General features: G+C 40.3%; 1 long non-coding RNA gene across 1 annotated transcript in view; it reads right to left on the bottom strand.

The window, feature by feature from the left end:
• Nucleotides 1–1,535: 1,535 nt before the first annotated feature.
• The window catches only part of LOC114486619 (uncharacterized), an 89,868-nt gene continuing 74,159 nt past the window's right edge, over nt 1,536–17,244 (bottom strand). The window contains exon 4 of the long non-coding RNA XR_003680699.1: nt 1,536–1,972. This is a non-coding gene — a long non-coding RNA (uncharacterized lncRNA). The remainder of the gene's footprint in view (nt 1,973–17,244) is intronic.

The following is a 17,244-nucleotide window of genomic DNA, read 5'->3' as shown; positions in this document are numbered from 1 at the left end:
AAAACCTGCAAACCCCACTAGCTTCCTTATATGGCAACCAATGGTGATGCTCCATCCCTGCTGTCATGGCACAATAGTTAGATGTGAACCTCAACTCAATCACAGAACTCTTTCATCCATGCTGCTCATAGAGAAAAGAGAAAAATAATGGAAAATCTTCTAGGAAGAATTTTTCTTTTTTAAAGTTCATCATGGGGTTCAGGGAGAACTTGGAAACAATATTCTAATTAGGAAAAAAGTTATCCTCACTGGGACAGGCACTTCCTACCATCCCTTTTCACAAGCTATCAACACATGCTTTACACATTTTGAAGTCATGGCTTCCCAGAATCTTCATCTGATTCTCAATTCCTTTTCCAATCGGGGAAAATGTTGCCAGAGATTTTCACTGAATGTCACTTTTACCAAAAAGACCCTGATTAAGAATTTTGGAATCTTGCACTGGAAAACTTTCCAGGATAGTTATTGTAATCCAGGGCTTCAAAGGAGTAAAAATTGGGAGTAAGAGAGAGAATTACAGAAGATAATCTGTAAGGAGGCTGCTATGAGTTACCCGTCCTCCCGAATTCTGGCTTTGCTCCTTCCTAGTGAACTTACTGTTGAGATTCTGTTAGCATTCCAGCCAGGGTCAAGGGATTTATGACAGCATAATATAGAGAATGAAGGAGAAAAGAAGATGATCCCAAGGCTCCGAGACCAAGAAAAAAGAGAATGGGCTAGATGATACAGGCAAGAGTTTCATTTTTGAAGGGAAGAGAATGGCGATAGGCTGAAAGGCAGTTAGAAATATGAGACTGGAGAGAAGGTGTGAAATCTAGCTTCAAAGATAGGGTCACAGCTAAAGCCATGAGATAAACTCTCCTACGATAAAAGTAAGTAGCAACACATACACGTTAGCATGTGCATCCAGGTACACAAACACACAAGGCCTGGATTTCAGTGTAATCAGGAGGAGGAGGGGGGAAAAAAGGAAAAAGAGAAAGACACAGTGAAGATAGGTTGGAAAAGCAGGAGAAAAAAACTCTAAGATATTCCAAAAGCAAAGAGAATATTTTACTCAGGGGCAAACACTAACCAAAAAAAAACAAAGAAAGAAAAAACTGGTGTTACAGTATTCATATCATACAAAGTAGATTTAAATTCATCACTTAAATTCATCATTTAAAATTCATCATTTCAGGTAAGAGATCACTATATAATGATAAAAGTCAACTTACAAGAAAGATAGAAGAGTTCTCAAGTTGTATTGCAATGAATAACACAGTCTCAAAATGAATAAAGCAATAATTGAGAGAACTTCAAGGGAAATAAACACTTCACCATCATAGTGGGAGCTTTTTACACCCTTTTACTCAGTAAATGATCACCCTAAAAATCAGTGATATCATAAATTATTGCTAATGATTTTTAACTATCAAATTCCAAATTCTTTAATAATGGTCTTTAATATTCTTACCTCACTTATCTTCACTACTTGAAACTCTCCAACTTTAAACATGAACTCTGGTCAAGCCAGTTCACCAAACATACCTTCTTGGTTTCACTTCTATTCCTATCTTCAGGCTATGTCCCATAGCTGGGATGTTTTTTCCCCTCCATAGACTGTTTTCCTTGCAATTGTGAAGGAGGCTGAAGCAGGGCTGGCAGAAGCAGACTTCTGGATCACAATGATGGAGGAGACAAAAAGGTAGGTGGGCCCCAAATACAATGCCATTCCTCAACTTCCACTGGAGAGTTGTATTTGTTTCTAAATCTCCCTTCTGGTTAGGGGCCATTCATTCCAAGCAGTGTCCAAGCACTCAGCTTGGATCAAGTTTGGGGGTGACAATATGTGGAGTATGGAGAACAAGAAAGATCAGGGGTCACTTGTGTCCTCTCTTTCAGGAGAAAGTCAGTGGTCCAGGAAGGTAACAGGTGGTCCTGAGGCTGGGTGGATGAAGCAGAGTAGGAACAGAGTACCTGTGATGTCAAGCTAAAATGTGACAGACAAGGGAGGAGCCATTAGATAACCTGAAGGTACCAGTGATTGAATGAGGAACACGAGATTGATAAGCCAAGATACAAGTTGAGTCTGATGTGGACCAAGTATAATCAGTTATATTGTGAAGTTTGGGGACTGGTCTCTTGATCCCATCAAGGAGCCATGGAATGACTCAGTATTTTGGGATGGGCCCGTGACATTCTGCCTCTTCTGACAGGTAAGCCTTTATCAGAATTTAGGCACACTTTGATCCCAAGGCACAAGGAAAGAGGTGTATTGCTTCCCTTTCTCCCTCCCGTAGTTGTAATGCACCTGTAAGTAGTCAGTATATAGAAAGTGACAAGTCATGATAAAGGTAATGCTGTCTGCAACTTTCCCTAAGGGCAAGAAAAGCAGAAGAGTCAATCACCTTCCTGAACCAGACTGTGGTTCTGGTCCTCCTGTTATAATTGTCAGCACTTTATGAAAAACATAAATAATTCAAAGCTAAGTGTCAGATGTTAGTTTTAATAAACTAACAATTTTACAGCATGAAAGCCATGTTGTTTACTCATATTACTTGCTGTCTGAAATGAAAACAACAACAATAATATACCCAGATGTAAGATACACCCTTAAATAGAAATTATAAAACCCACATAACATCAAAAAAGGCCCTCTTCCAAATAACCAGAAAGCCATGAAAATCAATAAGCCCCAGGCTATCTTTACCCTGGGGATACCGTCTAAGAATCAGATGTTTAATAAATCATTAACATCTCTATGCTAATCATAGATGGTCCTGCCCTTTCATAGCCTCAGAAAAGGCAGAAGAGGCCACGAAGACAAACTCATTCAGGTGTAGGTTGAGGCTGCTGTCAGCACAGGCAACTGGAAGAGGGCTACCGAAAGGGGTTTTAACTCCTTCACACGGGTCTCGGCAATGATTTTGTGGATCTGACACCAAAATTAAAGGCAACAAAAGCAAAAATAAACAAGAAGGACTACATCAAGTTAAAAAGCTTCTTCACAGCAAAGAAAATCAAGAAAACTAAAGGGCAGCCTACTAAAAGGGATAAAATATTTGCAAATCACTTACCTGATAAGGGGTTAATATCCAAAATATATAAAGAACTCACACAACCCAACAGAAAAGAAAAGTCCAATTTTAAAATGAGCAGAGGATCTGAATAGACATTTTTCCGTAGAAGACATAAAAATGGCAAACAAATACCTGAAGAGTAGTCAACCTCACTAATCGTCAGGGCGATGCAAGCCAAAACTACAGTGAGGGGTATCGCTTCAAATCTGTTAGAATGGCTATTAACAAAAAGACCAGAAATGACAAATATTGGCAAGGATGTGGAGAAAGGGAACACTTGTGCACTGTTGGTGGGAATGTAAATGGCTGCAGCCGCTATGGAAAACAGTACAAAGGTTTCTCTAAAAATTAAAAATAGAACTACCACATGATCCAGCAATCCTACTTCTGGGTATATAGCCAAAGAAAATAAAAACACTAATTTGAAGAGCTATATGCACCCCTGTGTTGACAGCAGCATTATTCACAATAGCCAAGACATGGAAACAACCTATGTGGCCCTCAATGGATAAATCCATAAAGAAGATGTGGTATATATACAATGGAATATGATTCAGCCACGAGAAAGAAGAAAAACTGCCATTTGTGACAACATGGACGGACTTTGAGGTGAAAAGTGAAATATGCTCTCACTTATACTAAGTGGAATAAGTCAGACAGAACAAGGCAAATACTGCCTGGTATCACTTATGCATGACATCTTAAGAAAAAAAAAAAAGTCAAACTCATAGAAACAGAGAGTATAAAAGTGGTTGCCGGAAAAGAGGCTTGGGTGGGTGGGTGTGTTTGAAACAGGGAGAGGTTGGCAAAAGGGTATAAACTTTCAGCTATAAGATGAATAAGGTCTGAGGATATAATATAAAACGTGGTGATTAAAGTTGCTAATATACTGTATTCTATTGGCTAAGAAAGTAAACTTAAATGTTCTCACCAAAAAAAAAAAAAAAAAAAAAAAAATGAGTGTGTTTGAAACAGGGAGAGGTTGGCAAAAGGGTATAAACTTTCAGCTATAAGATGAATAAGGTCTGAGGATATAATATAAAACGTGGTGATTAAAGTTGCTAATATACTGTATTCTATTGGCTAAGAAAGTAAACTTAAATGTTCTCACCAAAAAAAAAAAAAAAAAGAAAAAGATGAATATGTAAGGTGATGGATGTGCTAATTAACTCAATGGTGGGAATCCCTTCACGATGTCTATGTATATCAAATCATCATGACGTACACTTTAAATAGCTTATAATTTTATTTGTCAGTTGTACACCTGTGAAGCTGAAAAACAGAAAAAGAAAAAGAAAAGAGGTTTAAGCTCTCTAGGGAACCTTCTAACACTGAGTCTCTACTTTTTGGAGTACTGTGAAAGCTCAGCTGAAAAGAAACAAACACAACAACGTCAAGTAGTGGTGATATCAATAACACTGGGGATAACAGCAGCTGCTGAAGGAGGGGTTTTCCCACACTGTGACTGACCAGGGGGGATCACAGTGCTATTGAGGAAACAGAGGATATGGCCCAACAGTGAGTACAATGATCTTCGCTTGGGTTCCACCTGAGAATAAGACTTAGCACCAAACTCCACATTAGAAAGGATTTCCTAGTCTGTCAGTGTTCCCATGTAACTCAAAGAAACAATTCTGTTGCAACACTTAAATGGTTCCCAAGGTCTTAGACTGAGGTCCAGGTTTTTTCTTGGTTTAATGCCAGGTTTCCGCTTTCTTTATGCCAGGCTCTGTGTTGTTTTGTAAGTTACACAATAAAATGCTGTCTGTTCAAAGGGGAAGATCATTAGAGGGTTTGCAGGAGCCCCTCAAATACTCCATTCATTTTTAATGGGGCACTTGACATCCTGCAAAGTTCACACGCATGACGAAGAGATTGCACAGCATGAACTGGAAAAAAATCCACTATTCCTCCAGGAGGATGCTGATAACACGAGGTGACTAGTACACGACATGTTTTATAGGACAGCTCTGTAAACGGCCGTGCCCTTCAGCACAAAACGAATGAAACCATAATCATAAACCCAGTACCACTGTTACCACTGGGTGGCATTCTTTGTGATTAAATATAGATCACATTGTTTCCAGGCCTGCTAGGGTAAAAACTGCTGAATTCAGATTGGCAATTTACTTTAAGTTTTGAAAATAAAGTGATGTTCCAAAAAAATTGTTTTTTAATTAAGACTTTATTTTCAGTTACAAATCAAGTCCTTATGACAATCGTTGAGGAGGTGTCCAAAGATCTTCCCAACACTGTAGTTTCATGGTGTTGAATATTGTTCAAAATAAATAGGACATTTGGTAAATATTTTAAAATCTATTCTTTATGGTTTCAATTTACTGTCAAAAAATCTAAGATATGAAAAGTCAAATTTATAGAAAAGATAAATTGGAGAAAGGATGTTATTTACATTTTCTTCAAGATTCAGCACAGGATTCCTTTAGAGTAAGCCCCTGTAGTAAAATGACAACTCTCAGGTGGGTTCCTGCTACTGTGCGATTTGGGTAATTTTCTTCTGTCAACAATTGGAGGGATCAAAGAGAAGGGTTTTATTTCTCTTTCAAAGAGCGAACCATTCCCAGTCTCCTCTCTCTGCCAAGCTCCACATTTAAGATCACATCCAAGAGTCTGATGCAAATCGGCTACCAATCTTTGCACCCTGTTTGAGGAAGGGTGCCCATTGTTATTTCTCCACAACTTTAATTCTTCCTTTCTCAGCCTTATGTAAAAACCATTCACCAGCTTTCGGGGACCCTATGGCAAGGCTCTCCCATGGTCCTGGGCACCTACACCTCATGGAAAGAAAATGGGTACTGGTATCTGGATCCCAATTCTGACCCCACCGCTTAATAGCCAAGCGACTGCAATATTCTGAAGCTTCAGTTTTCCCATCAATAATGGGGATAAGAATGGCCAATTCATTGGAGAGTGGGAGGTTAAGTTAAATGTTGATAAAGCATCCAGGCCTGGGCATGTCACATAACAGGTGCTTAAGAAATGGGAGATTTCATGATGACGGCTATTATCCTGGGTGTTTTTTCTTTCTCTTGTCTGTTTGGGTTTTTTTTCCCTTGTCTGTTTTTAATGTTCTTCCAGTAGGTTCTCAGTTGATCCAGAGTTTCTTCCCCTTGACCTCCTTATCTCTTACTCTCCCTCCTCACCAGCAAGCTCAGTGGATAAGCATTCCCATCCCTCTCAATAGGAACCATCCAGCCTTTCTCCTTAACCCCATCTGGAGTCAGACACTATTTCCACAGAACAGTGATGCATCTGCATGTCATCGTAGTTCAGTTCCTCTGGCCCCAGTCACATTAAACAGGATGCCAAACCCACAGTAACTTTCAGGGAGTAGAGACTCTGTCAAAAAGCTCCTCTGTATACTTAAAATAGGATTTGATTTATAACACTTCAGTGTACAGGCAACTTTCACGTTCAAGTCTGTGGTTCTTGAGAAGTGAGGTTCACAGGTTTAAAAAGGAGTTCTATGCAGTATTTGTCTCTATATTGAGCCTGGATAGGAAAGGAGACAGGAATAAAGGTACCTAAAATGTATTGGGCTTCCCTGGTGTCACAGTGGTTAAGAATCCGCCTGCCAAAGCAGGGGACATGGGTTCGAGCCCTGGTCAGGGAAGATCCCACATGCCGTGGAGCAACTAAGCCTGTGCGCCACAACTACTGAGCCTGTGCTCTAGAGCCCGCAAGCCACAGCTACTGAAGCCCGCGTGCCTAGAGCCCGTGCTCCGCAACAAGAGAAGCCACCACAATGAGAAGCCCGCACACCGCAACGAAGAATAGTCCCTACTCGCCGCAACTAGAGAAAGCCCGCACGCAGCAACGAAGACCCAATGCAGCCAAAAATAAGTAAATAAATAAATAAATTTATTTTTTAAAATGTATTGAGTGTCTATTTGTGCAAGGCACTGTGCTAAGTGTTTCACAATCATTATGTGATTTAATCTTCATAACTACCCTCATAAAATGAGTATTGCTAACCTCACTTTGTGATGAAAAAACAGATTCCAAGAGGTTGACTTGCCAAAGGCATAAAGCTACTAAGTGGCAGAGCCAATACAAATCTAAGATTGCCTCACTGTTAATGGTACAGAAAGCTTTATAAAATGTAAAACACAATAAAACATGTTCTTGTTGGCTTAAATATTTTACATAGTACTTTGGCTCATTAGAGGTGAAAGGCCCTCATACAGGAGGGAGTAAGAGAGCTGTGACACCTTCGGCACCCGGGTGGTTGCGATACTCTCTAGTTGCAGGAAGTCTTAGGGACCAGTCTGATCCATTTTTCGTTTCAAGGCTTTCAGAAAGCTCCTAATTGCCTGGTGGAAAGTTTTGTGATTCAGCTCTCACAATCACAGTGAAAGTACTAACTCTGCTGACCACAAGTTAATCCTCTTTTCCTGAAATTGTGTATGGACAAAGGTATAGAGGACTTTGGCCTCTTCCATTCTGAGATGAACAAGCAACAGGCCAGCCAGGTGAGGCCCTTTACCAGGAACTATAACATGACTGGGAGCTCAAATTCCACTGAAAATATAACCCAAGAGTATTGAAAATTATAGTTACCAGGCCTCCTTTCAGGGAATATACTGAATGTGGTTGAAAGGAATGCCTTAAATGCTACTTAGGGTGAGAGAAAGAAACTCACAAGGGCTATGACAAAGTCATGGCCGACAAGCCTTCAGTTGTGTACTAACGAGATGAGATTGGGATGACTACCAGACTCTTGTTTTGTAAGGTGGGGTTTGCATATTTGGATCCAGAGCTAGAATGTCCAGGAGAGGCTGAATCCTGTCATGCAGCATTCATTCATTCAATACAGGTATGTTGGGTGATCCCTATATGCTGTGTTCTGTTTGTGGTGCTGGGGATAAACCAGTGAACAAAATGACAAACAAAAAGATCTCAGCCTTTCTGCTAAATAAATACTAAAAAGTACTTAAAGGCATCTCATGCCAGCATGTGGCCAACTAAGCTAATGCAGAACCCCTTTATCTTACAGACTAAACATGACTGACATAATTTAACAAGCAATGTTTTTAACATAGTTGAGATTCAAAGAAAGGATACCCCAGGCAACGTAAATGAAAAAGAAACATAAAATTGAAGTAGTAAAAGTGGCCCAGGGAAAGGACTGGACTAAAAACGAGAGACCTTAGTCCACTAAGTGCTATGGTATTAGTTGGGATGGGTGTCAAGCGATATGGCCTTGGGCTCATATGAGACAGGAAGCTAGGACTGAAATTGAAACAGGAGGGAAGGGGGCAGGGCACAACCTTTGAAAGAATGACATAGCCCAAGGACATGACATAAACTGATTAGAACCAAATGGGTCCAAGATGGCAGAGAAGTCAACTTCCACCAGACCTTGAGCCTCAGTATATGCTCACTGTAACACATCAGCAAGCTAAATGACACAACCACAGGTGCCATGACAATTCCAAGACCGACCATGAGGATCAGAAAGTGGGCAGTGGCCCAATTCCTGGAAATCCCTGCCCCTTCCTGAAATAGCTGGAATACTCCGCCCACTCATTAGCCTATAAAATTACCCACCCCTATAAAAACTGACAACCCCATACCCTGGTGCCTTTCTCACTTCTGAGATGGCCCACACTCTGTCTGTGGAGTATGTTGCTCTCAAGGCCGCTCTCGCCTTCTGGGATGGCCCATGCTCTGCCTGTGGAGTGTTTTTCTCTCTAAATAAATCCACTTCTTACCTATCACTTTAATGGACTTGAGGACACGGGGATGGAGGGGGAAGGGTAAGTTGAGACAAAGGGAGAGAGTGTCATGGACATATATACACTACCAAACGTAAAACAGATAGCTAGTGGGAAGCAGCCGCATCGCACAGGGAGATCAGCTCGGTGCTTTGTGACCACCTAGAGGGGTGGGATAGGGAGGGTGGGAGGGAGGGAGACGCAAGAGGAAAGAGATATGGGGATATATGTATATGTATAGCTGATTCACTGTTATAAAGCAGAGGCTAACACACCATTGTAAAGGAATTATACTCCAATAAAGATGTTTAAAAAAAAAAACTGATTAGAACCAAATGGGCCTAAGATGGCATACAAGTCAACTTCCACTAGACCTTGAGCCTCAGTACATGCTCACTGTAACACATTAGCAAGCTAAATGACACACCCACAGGCACCATGACAGTTCCAAGACAGACCATAAGGATCAAAACGTAGGCGGTAGCCCAATTCCTGGAAATCCCCACCCTTTCCCAAAATAGCTGGAACACTCTTCCCACTCATTAGGGTATGAAATTACTCACCTGTATAAAAACTGACAACCGCATACCCTGGTGCCTTTCTCACCTTCTGGAATGGCCCATACTCTGTCTGTGGAGTGTGCTTCTCTCTAAATAAATCCACTTCTTACCTATCACTTTGTCTCACACTGAATTCTTTCTGCAATGAGACATCAAGAACCTGAGCTTCATAAGTCCTGAAACCACGTGAGTGATCTCAGTTGGAAGACTGTGGATTTTGGCCAGGTTTGAGTCCCGGGCACGTGGGTTCAAGTCCCAATCAGGGTTTTGGCAAGGTTTGAGTCCTGGATGCATGGGTTCCAGTCCCAATCTGGGTTTAGGCTGGGTTCAAGTCCTGGGACATGGGTTCAAGTCCCAATATGAGGTGCACGGTTTCAAAATCCTTAAATAAAGCTGGTACTCACAAAGTTTAATGCCCAGAGTGAAAGGGAAGTGACAAAGACACAAGGGAGGGTGTCTCTTTCCAGAGTATTTGGATGAAAAATAAAAAACACAGTTCTGTGCCATGTCCAGTTTAGGAGTTCTCATTTACATTGAGAAAATGAACATAAAAACTGGTCCCAGACTGGCATGTGACAAAAGCAAATCTAAACCATCCTCTACGGCATATAAGACCTTATAGAAAAAACTATTCCAACTGAAGATGAGTTCACAAAGCATATACAAAGCATATACAGAAACAATCTACCTTGAGAGAGTGAACACACACAAAAGTTATGGAGGATTAGCACCCCCAAATAGTTGAGGTAGTAAAATAATCTGGAATAGCCTATTTTAAAAAGAACATCTAAAAAGACTAAAAAGAAAAATGAATTGAAACTGTAAGAAGAGAACTAGAAACTATGGGAAAAAATTAAGAATATCTGTTGATGTGCCACATTACTAATCCACTATGAATACCATAGTATTTATCAAAGTATTAAGCCACCTTTTTTTTTTTTTTTTTTTTTGTGGTATGCGGGCCTCTCACTGTTGTGGCCTCTCCCGTTGCGGAGCACAGGCTCCGGACGCGCAAGCTCAGTGGCCATGGCTCACGGGCCCAGCCTCTGCGCGGCATGTGGGATCCTCCCGGACCGGGGCACGAACCCGCGTCCCCTGCATCGGCAGGCGGACTCTCAACCACTGCGCCACCAGGGAAGCCCTAAGCCACCTTGAGTGCCTTGATTCTAACTCTGCTTTCATTTTATGATTCTATAATTCTTTATCACATTCAGATAACAAGCATTCACCAACACGAGGAGCAGAATTGGGAGAATTATTTTACTAGTGTTTCAAGAACTTCTCAATTCTATGTACCCATCTTTCCTTTGAATAATGGGGGACACTAAGGAACAAAGACATCAGCTGAGTTTACCTACTGTATTAGTCAGGATTAAGGCTAAGTTTTTGTAACAAAGAGCTCCCAAAATACAGAAGTTTAAAGAAGATGGACATTTATTTCTCTCCCAAGTAACTGGCAGAGCATCTCTGCTCCACCAGGTTATTTAAGGACTCAGGTTCCTTTTATCTTATTTCTCCACCATCTTATAGGGCTGAGGGAGAGCAGATTTTGCCACTCCAAAATATGACTCCTTGGCATATTGATTATTTTAAGCTGGTTATTTTTAAAAAGCCACAGAGAGAAGCCCTGAAAATTGAGTAGATGTTAGCCTTTTGTAAAAAAACATTTACATTTACAAGGGAAATCTCCATTTGTAAAGGTGTCTACCTCTCTGTACCAGGAAGAGAAAGATGACTCTAATCATAAGAAACTCTTATCAATAGAGAAGGCAAGGACTTAAATCTGCATAACAGCCTTACCTTTGTTTTATTACTGTGCTTGTCCTAGTAACCTCCCATAACTGATTTCCCACTCCCCAAATCTTCTTTTGTCTTTAGCTGAAGAGATGGTATTTAAGGTGATGGCTTCAGCCATTTCAGAGGCTTATTCAGTTTTCCTGGTCATCTCCCATGTTTACAGGAAGTATACATGTTATCAAACTTTTTTTTGTTCTTCTCCTGTTAATCTGTCTTATATCAATTTAATTATTAGACCAGAACCTAGAACCAAAGAACCTAGAAGGGAAGAAGGGAAAATTTCTCCACCTGTATAGGAAATTTTACTTAATCTTCATGGTCAAATCTGAGTCATAAAATAGTCCTGTTTCACGTCAGGGGCCAGGGGCCAGGCCAAATGGGAGCATTGGCTTACTATTTTAAGGCCAAGTTCTGGAAATGGCACACATCACTTCCACTCTCATCACTTGGCATGACTTCAGTGACTTGGTCTCAGCCAACTGCAAGGGTACCTAGGAAATATAGTTTCTAGCTAAGTGACCATGTATCCAGCTAAAACTCTATGACTCTGAGGAAGGGGGCAATCTAGCAGTGTGGCATAGTGTAACAGGGAAGAGCAAAATCTGACTCCATGTTGGATCTGTTTCTTTTACTTTAACCTTTGCTTTTCATTGGTTTTGTTATTATAATCACAAAAGGATTATAATAGCTGTAAGCATACGTAATAGCCTGCCTCAGGGAACCCTGCCCCTCTGCCTGAATGTTAAACTAAAGTGCCTTTGTTCAGCTCACAAGAAGACAATCTGACCCTCCCCACCTGTGAATGGCTGCAGAAAAGAAGAAATTAACACATCCCCTCCCGGATGCTGGCCAAGCCAGGAGACATTTTGCAAGACTTACGGCCTTTTTACTTTACTTCCTCACCTCCTCCCCCCTCTCTGTTCTATAAAAGAAACTGGCTTCCAGACCCTGATAAGATGGTACTCTGGGACATTAGTCCAACATCTTCTCGGATGCCTGGCTTTCCGAATAAAGTTGCTATTCCTTGCCTCAACACTTCACCTCTGGATTATTGGCCTGTTATGCAGCAAGCAGACTGAGCCTGGATTTGGTAACATAGCTGTAATTCTGGCAGACACTGGGGGGTGAGGTGATTAGCTAAACTTTTTCATTTTCATTTTTATTTATTTATTTATTTTTGGCCTTGCAGCATGGCTTGTGGAATCTTAGTTCCCCAAGCAGGGATGGAACCCGGGCCCTGGCAGTGAAAGCACCAAGTCCTAACCATTGCACCACCAGGGAATTCCTGCTTTTTTCATTTTAAAAATATGTTTCAGCCTGTCAGCCAATCACAACTGTCTGTCAAAGTCCTGCTATTAGTTCACCATTGCAGGTAGCAGAAAAAAAAATTTTTAATGAGGTGGCAATTGAAGCGTAGCAGAATATGCCACCCCAAAATATTCCTCTTTGGCTTAAGGATTATTTTGAGCTGATTAGTTTTTAGAAAAAGTGTACACAGGAGAATTTCTAAACATGGAGTAAAAGTTACTTTTTTGTAAGGGAAATTTACATTTGTAAAGGAAATCTCCATTTGTAAGGTTATCTCCCTCTCTGTACCAGGAAGAAAAGGATGACTCTAGGTCACAAGAAACACTTATCAATGGAGAAGGACACTTGACTCTGTATAACAACCTTACCCTTGTTTATCTTACTTTTCCTGATAACCTCTCATAACTGACCTCCCCACACCCTAACAGTTTTTTTTTTTTTTGTCTTTAGCTGAAAATGGTATATCAGGTGGTGACCTGGACCATTTCAGAGAGTTTTACTCGGTTTTCCTGGGCATCTCCCATGTATACATGAGGTATACATGTTATTAAACTTCTGTTTGGTTTTCTCGTTAGTCTGTCTTTTATTACAGTGAGGTCTCAGTCAAAAATAAAGAACCGTAAAGGGAAAATTATCTGAAAGTCACCACTCACTGTTGCTCTCTCTCTGCCCCCATAAAAGACTGCCATCCATTTCTATTGGTTCTACCAACAAATACTTATTCATCTCCCTTCTTGCCTCTTTTCTAGCTCAGTTTCTCATCAACATTTCTTGCAAGGATTATTGCATGGATCTTAAGAGTTTCCTTTCTTTCTTGCCTGGGAACTATCCTTTATATAGCTTCCTGAGTGTTCTTTCTAAAACTCAGATCTGGGACTTCCCTGGTGGTCCAGTGGGTAAGACTCTGCACTCCCAATTCAGGGGGCCCAAGTTCAATCCCTGGTCAGGGAACTAGATCCCGCATGCATGCCACAACTAAGAGTCTGCATGCTGCAACTAAGAAGTCCACATGCCACAACTAAGAAGTCCACATGCTGAAACTAAATGATCCCTTCTGCCACAACTAAGACCTAGCACAGCCAAAATAAGTAAATAAATATTTTTTACAAAAAAATTTAAAAAAATAATAAAACACAGATCTATCTACCTACCTATCTACCTACCTACCTATGTATCTTATCTATCTTTCTGGTGTCTACTTTGTGGCAGGCATTGTCCTAAGTGTTTGGGATTCAACAGCAAACAGATACAGAAGACCTCATGATGTGTACGTTTTCATAGAGGGAGACAAAGCATAAATGATAAACACAATAATGAGTATATTATAAAGTATTTTAGAAGGTGACAAATACCAAAGAAAAAGTAGCGCAAAGTAAGAGCGACTGAGAGTGCTGAAGGTGGGAGTGGGATGGTTGGCCAGGACTCAAGCCGATTGAGAAGGATGTTCATTAAATGAGAAGGTAACATTTAAACCAGTACTGAAGAAGGTGAGGGAGTTAGCTGTGCAGATCCAAGCAAAGAGAATTTCAAGAAGAGGGACAGCTGAATTGTAAAGACCTATGGTGGGAGCCCTCCTGGCATGTTCAAGGAACAGAAAAGGGGCCAGTGAGTCTGGAGAAAAATGAGTGCGTATAGACAGAGATGGGATCAGAGAGGGTAGTAAGGATTTTGGCTTTCAATTTGAATCATATCAGAAGGCACTGGAGACTTTTGAGCAAAAGAATGACATGATCTGACTTAATTTTTTTTTTAATGTTTATAGCAACTGTATTTTTTAATTTTAAAATTTTTTTGAAGTTTATTTTTTATGCATCAGGTTCTTGTTAGTTACCTATTTTACACATATTAGTGTATACATGTCAATCCCAATCTCCCAATTCATCCCACCACCACCACCACCACCACCCCCCCCAATTTTCCCCCCTTGGTGTCCATACGTTTGTTCTCTACATCTGTGTCTCTATTTCTGCCCTGCAAACCAGTTCATCTGTACCATTTTTCTAGGTTCCACATATATGCGTTGATATATGATATTTGTTTTTCTCTTTCTGACTTACTTCACTCTGTATGACAGTCTCTAGATCCATCCACGTATCTACAAATGACCCAATTTTGTTCCTTTTTATGGTTGAGTAATAGTCCATTGTATATACGTACCACATCTTCTTTATCCATTCATCTGTCAGTGGGCATTTAGGTTGCTTCCATGACCTGGCTATTGTAAATAGCGCTGCAGTGAACACTGGGATGCATGTGTCTTTTTGAATTATGGTTTTCTCTGGGTATATGCCCAGTAGTGGGATTGTTGGGTCATATGGTAGTTCTAATTTTAGGTTTTTAAGGAACCCCCACAGTGTTCTCCATAGTGGCTGTATCAATTTATATTCCCACCAACAGTGCAAGAGGGTTCCCTTTTCTCCACACCCTCTCCAGCATTTGTTGTTTGTAGTTTCTGATGATGCACCTTCTAACTGGTGTGAGGTGATACCTCATTGTAGTTTTGATTTGCATTTCTCTAATAATTAGTGATGTTGAGCAGCTTTTCATGTGTCCCTTGGCCATCTGTATATCTTCTTTGGAGAAATATCTATGTAGGTCTTCTGCTCATTTTTCTTGTTTGTTTGTTTTGTTTTGTTTTGTTTTGTTTTCTTTTTGCGGTGCACAGGCCTCTCACTGTTGTGGCCTCTCCCGTTGCGGAGCACGGGCTCCCGACGCACAGGCTCAGCGGCCATGGCTCACAGGCCTAGCCGCTCCATGGCACGTGGGATCTTCCTAGACCGGGGCACGAACCCGTGTCCCCTGCATCAGCAGGCGGACTCTCAACCACTGTGCCACCAGGGAAGCCCCATCTGCCCAATTTTTGATTGGGTTGTTTGTTTTTTTAATATTGATCTGCATGAGCTGTTTATATATTTTGGAGATTAATGCTTTGTCTGTTGATTCGTTTGCTAATATTTACTCCCATTTTGAGGGTTGTCTTTTTGTCTTGTTTATGGTTTCCTTTGCTGTGCAAAAGCCTTGAAGTTTCATTAGGTCCCATTTGTTTATTTTTGTTTTTATTTCCATTACTCTAGGAGGTGGATCAAAAAAGATCTTGCTGTGATTTATGTCAAAGAGTGTTCTTCCTATGTTTTCCTCTAAGAGTTTTATAGTGTCCGGTCTTGCAAATATTTTCTCCCATTCTGAGGGTTGCCTTTTCGTCTTGCTTATAGTATCCTTTGCTTTGCAAAAGCTTTTAAGGTTCATTAGGTCCCGTTTGTTTATTTTTGTTTTTATTTACCTTACTCTAGGAGGTGGATCAGAAAAGATCTTGCTGTGATTTATGTCAAAGAGTGTTCTTCCTATGTTTTCCTCTAAGAGTTTTATAGTGTCTGGCCTTACATTTAGGTCTTTAATCCATTTTGAGTTTATTTTTGTGTATGGTGTTAGGGAGTGTTCTAATTTCATTCTTTTACATGTAGCTGTCCAGTTTTCCCAGCACCACCTGTTGAAGAGACTGTCTTTTCTCCATTGTATATCCTTGCCTCCTTTGTCATAGATTAGTTGACCATAGGCGTGTGGGTTTACCTCTGGGCTTTCTATGCTGTTCCATTGATCTACATTTCTGTTTTTCTGCCAGTACCATATCATCTTGATTACTGTAACTTTGTAGTATAGTATGAAGTCAGGGAGTCTGATTCCTTCAGCTCCATTTTTTTCCCTCAAGACTGCTTTGGCTATTCGGGGTCCTTTGTGTCTCCATACAAATTTTAAGATTTTTTGTTCTAGTTCTGTAAAAAATGCCACTGGTAATTTGAAAGGGATTGCATTGAATCTGTAGATTGCTTTGGGTAGTATAGTCATCTTCACAATACTGATTCATCCAATCAAAGAATAAGGTATATCTCTCCATCTGTTTGCGTCATCTTTAATTTCTTTCATCAGTGTCTTATAGTTTTCTGAGTACAGGTCTTTTACCTCCTTAGGTAGGTTTATTCCTGGGTATTGTATTCTTTTTGTTGCAATGGTGAATGGGATTATTTCCTTAATTTCTCTTTCTGATCTTTTGTTGTTAGTGTATAGGAATGCAAGAGATTTCTGTGCACTAATTTTGTATCCTGCAACTTTACCAAATTCATTGATTAGCTCTAGTAGTTTTCTGGTGGCATCTTTAGCATTCTCTGTGTATAATATCATGTCATCTACAAACAGTGACATTTTTACTTCTTTGTTTCCAATTTGGATTCCTTTTATTTATTTTCCTTCTCTGATTGCCATGGCTAGGACTTCCAAAACTATGTTGAATAATAGTGGTGAGAGTGGACATCCTTGTCTTGTTCCTGATCTTAGAGGAAATGCTTTCAGTTTTTCACCATTGAGAATGATGTTTGCTGTGGGTTTGTCGTATATGGCCTTTATTATGTTGAGGTAGTTGCCCTCTATGCCCACTTTCTGGAGAGTTTTTATCATAAATTGGTGTTGAATTCTGTCAAAAGTTTTTCTGCATCCATTGAGATGATCATATGGTTTTTATTGTTCAATTTGTTAATATGGTGCATCACATTGATTGATTTGTGTATATTGAAGAATTCTTGCATCCCTGGGATAAATCCCATCTGATCATGGTGTATGATCTTTTTAATGTATTGTGGGATTCTGCTTGCTAGTATTTTGTTGAGGATTTTTGCATCTATATTCATCAGTGATATTGGTCTGTAATTTTCTTTTTTTGTACTATCTTTGTCTGGTTTTGGTATCAGGGTGATGGTGGCCATGTAGAATGAGTTTGGGAGTGTTCCTTCC

The sequence above is a fragment of the Physeter macrocephalus genome, chromosome 7, assembly GCF_002837175.3.
Source record: "Physeter macrocephalus isolate SW-GA chromosome 7, ASM283717v5, whole genome shotgun sequence".
Taxonomy (NCBI): domain Eukaryota; kingdom Metazoa; phylum Chordata; class Mammalia; order Artiodactyla; family Physeteridae; genus Physeter; species Physeter macrocephalus.
This window is presented reverse-complemented; position numbering and strand designations above follow the sequence as displayed.